The 15,412-nt window shown below is 43.8% G+C and overlaps 1 pseudogene; it reads right to left on the bottom strand.

The window, feature by feature from the left end:
- Positions 1 to 987: 987 nt before the first annotated feature.
- On the bottom strand, positions 988 to 1,930 carry LOC113622369 (40S ribosomal protein SA-like; annotated as a pseudogene).
- Positions 1,931 to 15,412: the final 13,482 nt, after the last annotated feature.

The raw sequence follows: 15,412 nt of genomic DNA, 5'->3' as shown, positions 1-15,412 counted from the left end.
ACCATAATTCAAAAAGACACATGCACCCCAATGTTCATTGCAGCACTATTTACAATAACCAGGTCATGGAAGCAGCCTAAATGCCCATCGACAGATGAATGGATAAAGAAGATACAATGGAATATTACTCAGCCATAAAAAGGAATTAAATCAGGTCATTTGTGGAGATGTGGATGGACCTAGAGTCTGTCATACAGAGTGAAGTAAGTCAGAAAGAGAAAAACAAATATCGTATATTAACGCATATATGTGGACTCTAGAAAAATGGTACAGATGTACCAGTTTGCAAGGCAGAAATAGAGACACAGATGTAGAGAACGAACGTAGGGGCACAAAGGCAGGAAAGTGGGGGGAGGGGGGTGGTGGGATGAATTGGGAGATTGGGATTGACATGTATACATCAATATGTTTAAAACAGATAACTAAAAAAACCTGCTGTATAAAAAATAAATAAAATTCTAAATAAATAAATAAGATAAAATTTTAAAAAATGTTTACTAGCCTTATAAATGGATTAATAAGATTTGAAGCCGAACTTAAAAGCTTAAAGAACAATTCAAGTTTTCAATTTGTAACTTTAATTTTAAAAATTAATTAAAAAAACCAAAACTAAGCCTCTGATTAATCTTTCTATGCACTAAAACTTCCCTTGAGGATGCCAAAAATCTCCTAGCAACAGAGATGAGGAAACTGTGGCAGGCAGTTACTAAGTGGCAGAGCTGGGATCTGGAGTCCTGGAGCTGCAAAAACTTTTATGCTTTTATCATCACTCTTCATCGCCTTCTCCTGACAAATAATTAGACAACAGTAACATGCAATTAACATAAAGACTTGAAGGGTTCATTCTTTCTCCCATGTCCTGCAATGCCTCAGGGTTATAATTATATAATTATCCCACAGTACAGAGTGAGGTGGAGTAGGTGTTTAAGGATTGGACTGAATTAGTATGACTTTAATTATAACATACCCTGGAAATGGCTTTTCTTACTAAATCCCTAGTAAGACGGGGCTGAGGGCTCCCGTCTTGTGCAGGAACTTCTGGGCAGGCACAGAGGCACCTGCACCTTCAGACCCGTCTGCGACCACGGGTAGAATACAGTGAACTTGGGAGCTGCAGCAGTCCATTCACCCTGATGCTCCTCCTTGGCCATGGCCTTCTCAGCATGGCCTGTTCTTCCTTTTCAGTCTCTCCGGCACCTCTGTAGAAGCAGAGATCAGGCGTGACTTCCCACGGTGTGCACACGGGATGGTACCACCCATGTGCAGAACTTCCTGGGCCAGGATCCACCACCTCAGACCCACTGAGTGAACTCCCTTGTTGCTGCAAGGATGGCAGTGTCCACAGGGCGCAGAGGAGAGTCTGTGTTACAGGGAGCAGTGGTAGGTGGGTTAATGTACAACACCTCTGTGAGATGCTGGTCGTCAGCCCTGGGATCAGTAACCTCCAGAAGATGCGGCCTCTGGAAGGCTGCCTGGATCTGTTAGTGAAGGTTCCAGGAGTGAAGCGGACAGCAATAGGAGTGGCTCCAGTGACAGCAGCCAACTTCAGCACAGCCCTCTGGCCAGTGTTCCTGGAGGATATGACACTGATCAGTCAGTTTTTAAATGGTAACAATGGCACAACAAGAAGCAGAAGCTTCTCCCAGGTCCCCTTCAGATCTATAATGTAGATGCTGTCACTTTTCCTTTAGGAGATGTATTGTTCCATCTGGAAGTCAAGGTTGGTACCACCTAAGTGGGTTCCTGCTGCTTGGAATTTGAGGACATCCTCCTCCCTCATCTGCGGGACATCAAGGGTTCTAAACTTTGTGAACGTTTCCCTTTAAGTTACAAAGAGAACCCAAGACAATGCTGTACGGACTCCTCTCCGGGTAAGTGAGGAAAGGCTGCATTACCTTTCATTGGCAAGTCTGAAGGTTTCTTCATCCATCAACAAGCATGGGATCTTGAGAGCAAAATGGATCCAGAAGGAAAATGTCACTTTCAGTTATAACATCAAGTTTCGTTGAGCCTAAACCAAAGTTTCAGTCTCACTCCCAAGTTAATATTTCTGTTTTTCCCAACATCCCCTGATTTGCAACCCTCAACATAGGCCTGAGTCATGGGCAGGAATCTTCAGCGGTGAATGAGAAGTGTATGTCTGGGTGTATTCTCCTCACTTCTACTGGATCTCCAGATTTGGGGCAAAAGAGAGGGGAAGAGGAAGAAGAGAGAGAAATATCCTTTCCTAGTGCTGATGTTAATGTTTTATGTCTCCCTCGGCTACTCCTGCCTGTCTCTAGAGGCTTCCATACCCTGGTCTTTGGCCAGTTGCCTGTGGATTACTTGGAGGCACCCTGAGGACCTACACACTGTGCAGCCCCTGACATTCATGTGAGTGACACACAGTCCAGCTGATATCTTGCCCTCCTCCACTCTCAGCTTTTGCAATCACCTTACTGCCATTTTCTGCTGGGATGACCTTCAAGGGACTTTAAATCCAGTTACCTTCAAAATATCCTCTGGGCCCATGGAAAACTCAGGCATCCCTCCCATGCTGAATAGTGGCATCACTGCTCCTCTGTGGCTTTTTCTCCTTACCCTGCTGTTGCCAACTTCTCCTCTGGCTCACACCTTCAGGGTGCTCAGACAAGCCATGCTGGGCTCACATATGCCCCCACCTATAGGGAAGGGATCATGTGTCAAAATCCCAAGAACTTTCTCACCCTCCTCTGCTTGGGAGGCAGCACCTTCATGGGCCTGAGACTGTCTATAACTCAACCAGCATCCAGAGAGGAGTGAGAAGCCAGGTTCCTCTTCTTGCAGGAATCCCCGATTTCTTGGAGTGGTTCTATTAGAGCTAGTCTCATCTGACCTGAGAAGTGAGTAACTCATGGGGAACGGAGGAGTGATGACACAACAGTTCATATGCAGCCAACAACTCATTAGTAAGAAGTTCCTACTTAAGCAAACTGAATTTGAATTTCTTACCTTTTCTTATATAGGTGGTGGGATATTGCAAGGCTATCTGGTCTACCTTTTAACAGCGTCTGCATATGTACCTAGCATCTACATTTTAGAATGTGAGGGTTCTTTCAGCTTTGCATCTGTACCCAAAGTCCATGACAAGAGGAGCCCCATTTAACATCCTGTTAAATAAATTTAAATATATATAATATAATATTTTATCAAATTTGGATCATATATTTTATAAGTTCCTTTTTCTTAAAGATGTATTGCAAAATTTCCCTTGTTACGAAATGTGCTCTGAGATGTTATTTTTAATACCTGTGAGAGGGAGACAGTCTCTCACAGCATCAGTTGTATTCAGGCTGGGTCTAAAAGGGTGAGTCACAGTTTTCTAGGGAGAGAAAAGGGAAACCTCTATTAAAAGACAAAGAATCAAGAAAGAACATCAAATGTTTTGGGAATTGGGAGGAGGAGGAAGGGACTTGATCTACACAATCCTGTGAAATTGGAGGGTAAATACTTATTACTGCTATGATTAACATTACTATTATGATTCATTTTAGTTTCAAAAGAGGAAACTGAGGCTTAGAGTAAGAGATCTGTCAGTGGTAAAGCCAGAATTCAAAGTTAAGACTTCTGGAACCTAAGAGAAAACTGAATATAAGAAGGAAAGTTAGAAATCTAGGAGCCCAAAGTCATGACAAGGAGAAGGGGTGCACTAGAAGTGAGAGGGTGAGAAGGGAAGGAAAACCCTCTCTCCATTTCCAATTCAATCCCCTTTGTTCTCAGAGAGGCCTGGGAAGTTGACCACCAACTTCCCTCATCTGATGAGTAAAGTGTAATAAATGTATGCTTTTCCTTTTTGTAGAAATGTGAAGTCATTTCCAAAATTAGCCCTGTCCAACTGTTAAAATCCCCAAGTTCCCAAACTCTCCCAACAGGAAACAAGCAGTGGACATCCAGATGTTTCTCCTCCCAGTGTTTGTGTACTGTTTGCATTTATCTTTTTCTTGTCAAATCATGACATTATGAAATGCTTTATTATGGTGATTGGTCATATGCACAGAAGTCCTAGGAAGGGGAACTGAGGGTAGCCTGTGTACGGGGTGACACGTATCTCCTTAGCCAATGATCCATCTCGGAAAACCATTTCTGAGAGCCACACTTCCAACAAATGCTCAGAGTTCAGGAATTCACCAAGTATGTGACTCAGTTGAGACTCTGTTCCTTTCCTTTATGAAGAGAATTAGCACAAGGAACAACCCTGATGAACCGCCCTTTGGAGATAAGAAGGAGAAGGATCTGCCTGAAAATAATGCAATCTACCAAAGGCTGTGAATACCAGAAGGACATATTCCTGCAGGAAGAGAGGTGAATGGAAGATGGGATGGTAAATAATAAACAGACTATCAACTTGGGTATCATTAGTTATCTGTCACCTTGTGCCAAGGAGTGGGCTATAAAACGTCAGAATTTTACATACACTGCCTCTGCTAATTCTCAGAACAATCCTAAGAAGGAAGTCCTGTTTTCCTGCCCTGTTTATAGATGAGGAAACGAAAACCCAAGACAGGTTAAGAAACTGAAAATGTTATACATCTAGTAAGTGGCTGAGCTGGAAATCCAACCTAGATCTCAGTCCAAAGAGACTATGCATTTGATTCATCATTATGTTGTGAGTGCAATGGACATAATTCTATCATATGAAAAAAAAAAGGGGGTGGGGACACTTTTTGTTCTGATTCTCCAAGGAGGAGATGGGATTTTGCCTCAGTTTCTAGCAACACCAGAACTGTCTCTGTTTTTCTCTCTTTTAGTAACATTTTAATGGGGGTCTTTCTCTTCCTTCCTCTATGGCACCATTTTGCTTAGGCATTGGGGTCACTTTGGATCACTTTTCTTGTCTTGTTTTTAAGCTGGCATTGTTTCATTATTTCTGTGAACCCCAAAGAAAGATATGAAAGGCAAACAGCACATACCTGACAGGTCACGGTGATTAGCAATGGAAACAACAGACAAACAAAACAGCTACAGGATTGGATCCTAGAAGCCTTTCTCCTGCCAGGTAACTGGTGACCAAAGTGATCGGACTTTCAACTCATATCACACTGGATTATTTGATCTTTTTTCCTACTATTTAATTATGATCTTAGCCAAAACTCCATGTTCTTTGTCCCACTAGTAAAGTGAGGGAAGGAAGAAAAAACAAAGATAAATATAACCAACTTTATTTGGATCTGCTATGTCTCATTAGCAGTTTTATGGTTTGGGTATAGAGTAATACTTAGTCCAGAGAAGGCATTTGCTCTTCCTGATTTATTATTTAAACTAAATGTTTAATTGTTTTGTCCCCTTTGGCCTCACTAGAGAAAGGTCTATATCCTCCATGCACATACTGTAAGAATGGGCATCAACAGAAGTCACACATCTGCTCACCAGACCTGCCCCTAAGTCTTCTTCTTAAGCACCAGGGGAAGAATCTCAAGTTAGTCTCCAGTTTGACTTTGCAAGAATGCTGCAGAATCCTCTGTAGTGTTTTTGCCTCTCACCTTTCTTGGGAGTTTATAGGGGGCTTTGAAGTTTCTCTGAACAAACAGGGTCTCTGTGTTTCACTATTGCTGAGCCAACCCTGGGGCCTTGGTTCCATCAGCTCCTTATTAAGTGTTTAGTAATTCCAGTTTCCACCTTTCGGTCTGGCTTGCTTTGCACACATCTGGAGAGAATTAGCTCCCAGGCCCCTGTAACATACCCATTTTGTGGCTCTAGGGAGAATTGTGTGCTAGGGGATGTTGCTGCCATTAACGAGCTTTCTTTATGGCGTTTAACTGTAAAAGGTACCCTCATTAATATCGACAGACAAAGAGAAAGTGAGGCTGTTCCACCTCTGTTTAGCTCTTGCCTTCTTGACTGTGTGTGAGCCCTTCTTGCTGAAAAAGAAAGAATAAATATCACGAAAATGGGAATGAAGTACAAAATAAAAAGAGTACATCGTAAGAGTAAAAATAACAATAATGTCCAGACACTTGAAATGAGTAGAAGTCTATCCCTGCCCGATTCATGTGCCTACATGTGCCTTTTAAGCTCTTGAAATGGGGCTGGTATATATGTATTAAGGTTTACGGTAAGTATAAACCACACTCTAGATTTGGAAGACTTAGCATAAAAAATGTAAAATATCTCAATAATTTTTACGTAGATTATATTTTGAAATGATAATAATTAGGAGATATAAGGTTAAATTTAATTTTACCTGTTTCTTTTTAGTTATTTAATGTGGCTATTAGAAATTTTTAAATTACGTAAATGGTTCATCTGTGTGTTTTGCGTCATGTTTCTATTAGACAGCAGTGCACTGAAGGACCAGACAAATGATTTAACAGGGTATGACTCTGGACTTGCAAGAGTCCCATGACTGGGGCTTCCCTGGTGGCGCAGTGGTTGAGAGTCTGCCTGCCGATGCAGGGGACACGGGTTCGTACCCCGGTCCGGGAAGATCCCACATGCCGCGGAGCAGCTGGGCCCGTGAGCCATGGCCGCTGAGCCTGCGCGTCCGGAGCCTGTGCTCCGCAACGGGAGAGGCCACAACAGTGAGAGGCCCATGTACCGCAAAAAAAAAAAAAAAAAAATCAGGACGCGAACCTGAGGCCACACCACTGGTGGGAACACAAGACCCGCTGAATCTACACATCCAGTTCATTCCACTGTTCTGTCCTTTGCCTCTTCAGGGAAGGAGGAGGTAAGCCTGGGATGGTGTGGCTCCTGGCCCTGGCTGACGCAGAAAGCAAGACAAGGCCGACGGCACGGAGGTCATGCTCCCAGTCTCCACCCACGCACGCTGAAATGCTGCTCCCCTCTGCTCCATCAAACTGCCTGCGATGTCGATTTTGAGTTTTTATTAAAAGTTCCAGCTGTGTGAGTTAGGGCAGTAAATAGCTCCCTGAGCCTCGGCTCCTCTTCTTCCATAAAATGAAAGGAAATACTATCTAATTTACACTTTGCTGAGATTGAATGTGTTAATTTTACAAAACACCCAGCACAATGGCCAGCACAGAGGGAGCATTCCATAAATATTAAAATCCTTTCCCTCTACACAGCTGCATGGTTCTCTCCCTAGCTGGACTGTGGTGTGTGTCTTTATGTCTTCAGCAATTAGCACAGTGCCTGGCAGAGTCTAGGTAAGCCTTGTTCAGTTACAGCAGTGATTCATTCCTCTGGGCCCAGAAATACTTTTTACTTTAAATAAAACAAATATATACACACGTGTAAAGATCCGTTCCAATGCCGAGAAGTCAGTGTACACTTTTCTCGGGGCTGGTCGTTCCATACAAATGAGGACATCCTGATGGTCCGCTCTGCTCAGCCTGAAAGCTGCCTCTATCTCTTTATTAACTTCGACGAGGTGTCATCTTGCTGCCATGATCTTTCCATTCTAGGGAGTTGTTTGTCCCATTACAGTAACAAGGGATGGTGCTAGGTTGCCACTAAGAGTCCAAGGAAGAGTGTCATAATGGAGGCTAGAGTTCAAGTATGACAGCTCAAGGCAAGTTCAGTCAAGGAAACCAGTGGTGAAGGTCACGGGGCTGTTGGTGAGGCCCTCGGATTTTTACTAAGGACCTCATGTCCATCACAGCAGCCTGAGAGGTCTGACCAGTAATTGCACAGATGGGAGCCGGAAGCCTGAGGCTTGTCACGACTCCAGGGGATCTGAAGAGAACAGAAAAGTGGTTGGCAAGAGACAAACTCCATAAGATCAAGCAAAGGCACCCAACCGTGCGAATTCACTCTTTCCATTAACTCGTCTACCCCTACCCAGAGCTGCTTACCAGGGTGTGCCTATAGGCAGGCGCTGCCTCACCTGTGCACACAGGAACCAACTATGAAATCCACCTATGTATGTTCTGTGGAATCTGGCTCTAATTTTAGCAGACAGCACGAGCTGTCCTCTGGTTTTTATTAAAATCCATAAGTAAGAGAGTAATTCATACTCCAAAATGTTACAGACTTACTATTTACATAGGGAGACGATTGAAAACTGTTTTGTTGTTTTCTGCTTTTCTCTGTTTGGCAATTGTTCTTTAATGAGCGTGGAATACTTTTGTATTTTTTAAAAATAAACATTTTTTAAAAGAGTAAGAGTTTCATGTCAGAAACAGAAGTATAGACACAAAAATTTCTATCACTAAAGGCTTTGAGAACCATATTCCTAGAGCTCTGATGATCAGAAAGTCGACTTATTGGGGCGTTTTCCTCCGCTTTCTGTAAATCTGAGTAAACTTTGTTCTGGGACTGCCAACTGAAGATTGATAAATACACATTATAATTAGAGGGATGGATAATCGGTTGAATTCCCTAGCACCTACTGCCAATTGAGTTCTAGGTGAAGTGCTTGGAAGATGATGGCTTTTCAAAAGCTGGGTTTTCTCAGCATGGAATGACAGGATATGGGACAGGTCTTGGTCCGATGTTTGTCAAGCATCAGCTGTGTGCTGAGCACTATTCTGGACACTGAAGATAGAGAGATCATTCATGTCTTCACTCTAGCTAGGAAGGTAGATATGAAAGCAATATCGCAGTACCAGGGGGTGACGTATGTACAGAGGGTGTGGTGAGTGCTCAGGGCAGGTTTCACAGAGCCCGGGACATTTCAAAAAGCTTCCTTTTAGGGTAGGAATTTGCCTAGCAGACTAGACATGGTTGGGTGGTAAAGGAGTGGTTAGAGATACAGGGAATCTGGCAGAGAGAAAAAATGAAGTATGATCAGGACCTCGGGAAAAACTCATTTAAAATTCTCCAACACACAACAGTTCTTGTCCCAAATAAGAACTGAGGCTAGTGGGCCATTCTGAGCCCCGATTCCACCCAACACCTATTAGTCCTGCCACGTACTCAGTATAAGTATGGTGATGATTAAAGAAAACCACGTGACATCATCTTCCAAAGTCACTTGATGATCAGAGAGTTGTCTTACTGTGGTGCTTCCTGTCTTTTTGGTGAATGTGTAGAGCAAAAGTGAAACTCCGAGGCTGCCCATTCAAGAATGAGAAATTGCATATTAGAATTAGCCTAACAAATACTTATGTTTTGTATAACCTATCAGAGATCCTGGAATGGCTTTTCCTGAAAGAATTTACAATCTGGACACTGTCCTACCACCTAGACAGGCGGGAAGGGAAGGGAGTGTTGCCACCAAAGTTGCTTGCTCTGTCATCGGCGGCCTTCCAGCCCAAGAAATAAAAATAATCGCAAGGTAGTTTTAATCTTTACTGAGTTCTGTTGAAACATATCAAAGAGAATCCCAAATGCACAGCAAAACATCTTAAAATTGCCCTTCCCATCTCTCTCTTGTCGTATATATCACACATTTATGGCTCCCTCCTCCCAATCCTTTCCTCCTTCTCCCGTATCCCTCCAAACTCTCTTAAACCCAGCGACAAGAGCACTTGTCTTCTCTCCCCCAGCTCCCGTCCCGCCTTTCTGAATTTATTCCTCCTGAGGCTGGTAGCTCCCTCTCCCTTTTCTAAAGTAAATCAATTTCACCTTTCCGGCCCTATACTCCAATCAACACCACAGTATTTTTATATTTGTGGGAGAAGTTTAATAGGCAGAATGGGGGGGATGCTTTGCAGAGGCTAGAATACCCAGGGGAATGATTTGTTTTTCTTGTCATCTGAACAGCGAGCATTTTTAGCCTCTGCTGGCAAAGTTTCTCTGTGGTGGCTCCCATATTTTAGGCCTTGCTCACCCTAGAAATGTAAGCCTTCCCATATCAGAGAAGCTTGATGTAAAATGATCTTCATGAGCCTCTTTTCTGGAACTTACTTGTCTTTCCTTTTTACTGATAGAAAATTTGAGTCTCCTCTCCTTTACTCCTCAAAGGTGGCTAACTATAAGAATATTATTCATGATACAACAAAAAAAGAAGCAGACACACATATAGAGAACAAACTAGTGGTTACCAGTGGGGAGAGGGAAAGGGGGTGCTATATAGGGGTAGGGGATTAAGAAGTACAAATTATTAGGTATAAAATAAGCTACAGGGCTTCCCTGGTGGCACAGTGGTTAAGAATACGCCTGCCAATGCAGGGGACATGGGTTCGAGCCCTGGTCCGGGAAGATCCCACATGCCGCAGAGCAACTAAGCCTGTGTGCCACAACTACTGAGCCTGTGCTCTAGAGCCCGTGAGCCGCAACTACTGAGCCCGCATGCTGCAACTAGTGAAGGCCGTGCACCGAGAGCCTGTGCTCCGTAACAAGAGAAGCCACCGCGATGAGAAGCCCGTCACCGCAACTAGAGAAAGCCCGTGTGCAGCAACAAAGACCCAACGCAGCCAAAAATAAATAAATAAATAAATTTATTTAAAAAATAAAAATTAAAAAATAAAATAAGCTACAAGGATATATTGTACAATACAAGGAGCATAGCCAATCTTTTATAATAACTATAAATGGAATATAACCTTTAAAAATTGTGAGTCGCTATATTGTACACCTGTAACTTATATAATATTGTACATCAACTTCAGTTAAAAAAAGACACCGTTCATGTAGCGCTTGTCATCCCCACAAACCCCAAGGGCAGGGGCCTCGTCCATTAGCGCTGTCCGTGGAAAATGCCACGCACACATTTCTTACTGTAGTTAGTATTTGTTGAAGTGGATCGAACGTGAGCATAAGTTTCTCAAAGGGTCTTTTAGCCTGTTGTCACTGACGTGAAACCTGGAGCACACACGATGTATCTCCCCATGTCTCAAGCCACCCTAAGAATAGGTGACCTGGAAGCAGTCTTCCCCTCACGGGGTTTCCTCCGATATCAACACTGCAAGCCGAGGGTCTTTAAGGACAGAAAAAAGCCATTTGCTTTTCCTTTCCTCTGAAAAGCGACCAGGTGCAAAGTTTTCCACCCAACTCCTGACTGCTCTGCGCCCACTCTGGCATTTGAAGAGTTAATCTTTGCCACCTAGTGGCTCTCAGCCAACCTGCGGGACCCCCAGCTCACAGAGGAGGAGGGGCGAGGGTGGTGGGGTGAGGTTGCCTTGGTGAAGGGACAAGGTTCCACGGCGGCTTTGTCTTCCCACCCCCGAGTACTACTTAGAGGGGTTGGCTTTTTGAAAACATATTCCCTTTCTCCTCTCCCTCCCTCCCTCCCCTGCAACTGGGGCCTGTTTCCGCTAGACCTGAGGCAAAGCAGTAGTGCAGGCTAGGATTTCTTGCAAGTTTTCCGCTGTGGGGTGCCGCAACAGCTGTGACCCTGGCTTGATTTTGATGTAGACTTCAAGGGCACCGTCCCCAGCAGGGGGAACATTTTTACCTCAGGAGCCTATTCACATTGGTAGCCTTGGCAGGGAAAGTTCCAGAAGCTTTGATTACACAAATACCTCTGCTAAGTACAGGCCCAGTCTTGGCAACCTGTGGAGAGAGAATGTGCACGTGGGCTGATTAAACCAAACGACCGTTTCCTTTGCTGGGGCGGGGGCTGAGGGTCTTCAGCTTGGAAATGATTTTTTCCTTGGCTGTGTTGCCTGGAAACTTGGAGGGTTTAATTAGGACTGGGGAGGTTTTGGGCTTCTGCAGCTGCCTCTGCTCTCCCCCAGGGTTACTGAGTGTGCGTGTGTGTGCGTGTGTGTGTGTGTGTGTGTGTGTGTGTGTGTGTCCGGCAGTGCAGGCCAAAGCCGTCTGGAGAAGTAAATTGTGTACCACGGCAAATGTGACCCTTTTTATTTCAATTGATTTTAGTTAACAACTTTGAACCTTGTAAACCACAGAGAGGCTGCGTGCGGTTTACATATCGCGTATTGGAGCTGGACAACTAGGTGGAAGTGGTAGCTCTTACCTTCTTACCTACATCCATCAAGGGCCAATCTTTGAAAAGTTTTCTCAATGTTCCCAAGTATGTCCAGGAAGAACGGCCCTGGGTCCATGTCTCCCTGGCTCTGTGAGTTCCAAGGGAGAAGTAAGGCAGAGCCCAGTCTACCCCGATGCAGTTATCTTACTTTGTTAGGAAAAATCAACAAATTAAAATACAATCTATTAATCCTTTATTGACCTCAATGTACTTTATTCATCTCAACATTACCAGTTAGTTATTCTCCCGTTAGGAGATTTTGAAGAATTGAGGAGAAACATTTTCTTTTCCATTTTTCTTTGGTATGTGTGTATGTTTGTATTTATTTATTTTTCAACTACAAATATCATACATATGTATGTTCCAGTTATAAAAGAGTTAGAGACAGAAGTATAACCTCTCTTGCTCAAAGGAAGATTTTCCAGCTGGAGTCAACGTTGATCTAGGCACATTTTGGCCCATCTCTTCTTCCTTTCCTCCTTCTTTTCTTTCCTCCCTTCCTTTTCTCCTCCTTTCAGTGGAAGATTCAGAAACATAGTCCCTCCCTTTATTGAGTCCACAGAATTGAGCTATAGCATGCCATGTGTGTTACTTCCTAGGGCTCCCATAACAAAGTACCACAGATTGGGTGGCTTAGACAACAGAGCTGTGTTGTCTCACAGTTCTGGAGGCTAGAAGTACAATATCAAGGTGTCAGCAGGGTTGGCTCCTTCAGAGGGCTGTTAGGGAAACTCTGTTCCATGCCTCTTCTCTAGTTTCTAAGGGCAACCTTTGGTGTTCCTTGGCTTGTAGATACATCACCCAGACCTCTACCTTCAACTTCACATGGCATTCTCCCTGTGTGTGCATCTGTCTCTGTGTCCAAATTTCCCCATTTTATAGGAACACCAGTCATTTTAGATTAGGGCCTACCCTAATGACCTTACTTTAACTTGGTTGCCTCTGTAAAGACCCTATCTCCAAATAAGGGCTCATTCTGAAGTAATTTACATTAGGTCTTCTACATCATTTGGGGGACCCAGCTCAACCCATAACACAAGGTAAAGCAACAGCTATGTGTGCTTGGTACTGCGGTCAAATCCAGAAGGGAGTACCAAAAAAAAAAAAAAAAGCCAATAATGGGATATATTAGCATGACTACTTTTTTCTTTTCCTCTTTATTTTTTAAATTTAATTAATTAATTAATTTTATTTTTGGCTGTGTTGGGTCTTCGTTGCTGCGTGCGGGCTTTCTCTAGTTGCAGCGAGCAGGGGCCACTCTTCGTTGAGGTGCGTGGGCTTCTCATTGCGGTGGCTTCTCTTGTTGCGGAGCACGGGCTCTAGGCACATGGGCTTCAGTAGTTGTGACTCACGGGCTCTAGAGCACAGGCTCAGTAGTTGTGGCACACGGGCTTAGTTGCTCTGCGGCGTGTGGAATCTTCCCGGACCAGGGCTCAAACCGATGTCCCCTGCATTGGCAGGCAGATTCTTAACCACTGTGCCACCAGGGAGGCCTTCCTCTTTAAATTTAATGTTTATTTGCATTAACATTATACATATATGAAGGAGTCAACTATTTTTATATGGCTTATTATGAAAAATAGGAGTTAACAAGCCATGCAATGCTTCCCACCTCCATTGCACACTCTCCAAAGACAATCTCTTTCAACTTTTCTGTTAATATTTAACTATAAGTTTCCAAATAACAGATTTATGTTGCTACACGATATTTCAATTATAGAAGTTATCTATTGGCTTCCCGACATACAAGATGGGGACTTAGCTCTCTATAGGTCACACATACACACACACACACACACACACACACACATAGTGTTCCGCCTGACCAATATAGTGATGTTGTAACTCAGTTAGATCAATATCTAATGTTTCCATCACCATGACTGTGTAAATGCTGTATGCAGCTAATTTGTGTAGGATATCAAAAATATTTTTCCTTTCCTGCACATTTTTTCCACCTAGAGTGAATAATTGGCTTGTTTTTTCCCTTGCTTGGGTTTTAATGACCTTATCCTTAATCAAATCTAAATTCTGTCCCAGTTGTGTAAAAACACATTAGTAATTATTGATTTCATTTTCTTGAGATCTCTCCCAGAACTTTCCCAACTTGGCACTGGGGGGGTTATATGACTAGACTGTTTCCTAGGGAGCCTTTTCTCCTGGACTGGTCAGATGTCCAGAGAAGACTCTTCAATCCCCTTCTTACAGAATATGTGTCTGGCTGCTGTGCTCTGGAAGCTGAGTGGGGGAAGAAGGCTGGAGTCCAAATATTCAGTCAGCCCATCAATATTCCTTGAATCCCTCTGTTTTCAGCACAGTGATCTCCCATACCTCGACTCTCCCTGCATCCCCAGTTCAGAAATCCCCTGTTTACCGTCTCTGGGAAATAAATCTCTGCTGTCATTTACTGCTGAGGAAGTCAAGTGACTGCATGGCATGGGGAGAGTGGGAGTGGAGGCAAGGGAAACTACCTGCTTCTACACCCTTTCTGCCAACCCTCCTGCTCCAGCCCCACCTTAACTCTCACTTCCAGAGATCCCAGAAGCACCAGTTCCTGCCCATGCTCTCTGTCCCCAAGTCCCTCTGGGGGTCTCCCCACAAAAGGCTTTGCAGGTGGCTTTGTCCGCCTTGTCTGCTAGCTCAGTCACCAGCCCTTCACAGGTTTTGCTGTTTTTGCCTCTTCCATCCTCATTGCTCTGGGTTAGTGGGTTTCAGGAAGAAAGGGAGCTAAGTATACGTGTCCAGTGTGCCAGCTTTAACTCTAAAGCCATTCTTGTCCTTTCACCAGCATGTTCTGGAGACAGTTTCAAACACCGAATGAGTGATCCAATTCCTGAGCTATCTAGAAGTTGTGGGTGACTTTGGGGAGAAGAGAGGACCTTCATCATGCTCTGTGTGATCTACAAACAGGCACACGTACACACACGAGGACACATTCAGCCCAACTCTTCACTCTACGTCATCTACAGCCAACCTGGGCTGAGTATTTGGAATCAGCTCCAGATTCTTATTTTGTTCTCCATGTAATTTTCTTACATTCCCCAATTCTCTCTTTCCCCCATCTCCAATTTATTCTTGTCACTACAGCCTAAGTGCTCCTTTTAAAAATGAAAATCCTATTATCATGTCATTCCCCTACTTTAATGTCTTTACATTACTTTTAATGTCTTCTCTTTACCCTTAGAATAAAGTTCTGTACTCTATTCTTGTCCTATAAGTCCCCACCCAACTGCTTGGGGGGCTTATATTAATCTCATATTGGTCTCCCCTCCCCGGCTAAGCTGTGGCTTCCTGAGCTATTTCTCAGTTCTGTTAGGCCTTTGCACATGCTCTATACTCTTTCTGGAAAGCTCTTGACCTCAGCCCCCTAAAGACTCTGTTGGGGAAACATCATTTACCCAGGGACACCTTCTCTGACTGTGTCTCAGCCCCTCCTTACATACACTCAGCTAAATCCTGCATTATACCCTCCCATGATACCCTATACTTTTGCTTTGATAGCACTTTAGTTACATGTCCAAGCTAGACTGGAAGCATCCTGAACACAGGACCTTTTTCTGTCTTGTTTACATCATCACCCTAGTCCCTAGCACCAGATTTGGCCCATAGCATGTATTCATT

This window comes from Aethalodelphis obliquidens, unplaced genomic scaffold (assembly GCF_003676395.1).
Source record: "Aethalodelphis obliquidens isolate GAN/ISIS:26980383/991018 unplaced genomic scaffold, ASM367639v1 scaffold9, whole genome shotgun sequence".
Taxonomy (NCBI): Eukaryota; Metazoa; Chordata; class Mammalia; order Artiodactyla; family Delphinidae; genus Aethalodelphis; species Aethalodelphis obliquidens.
The sequence above is the reverse complement of the archived record's forward strand: the minus strand, read 5'-3'. Positions and strand labels throughout refer to the sequence as shown.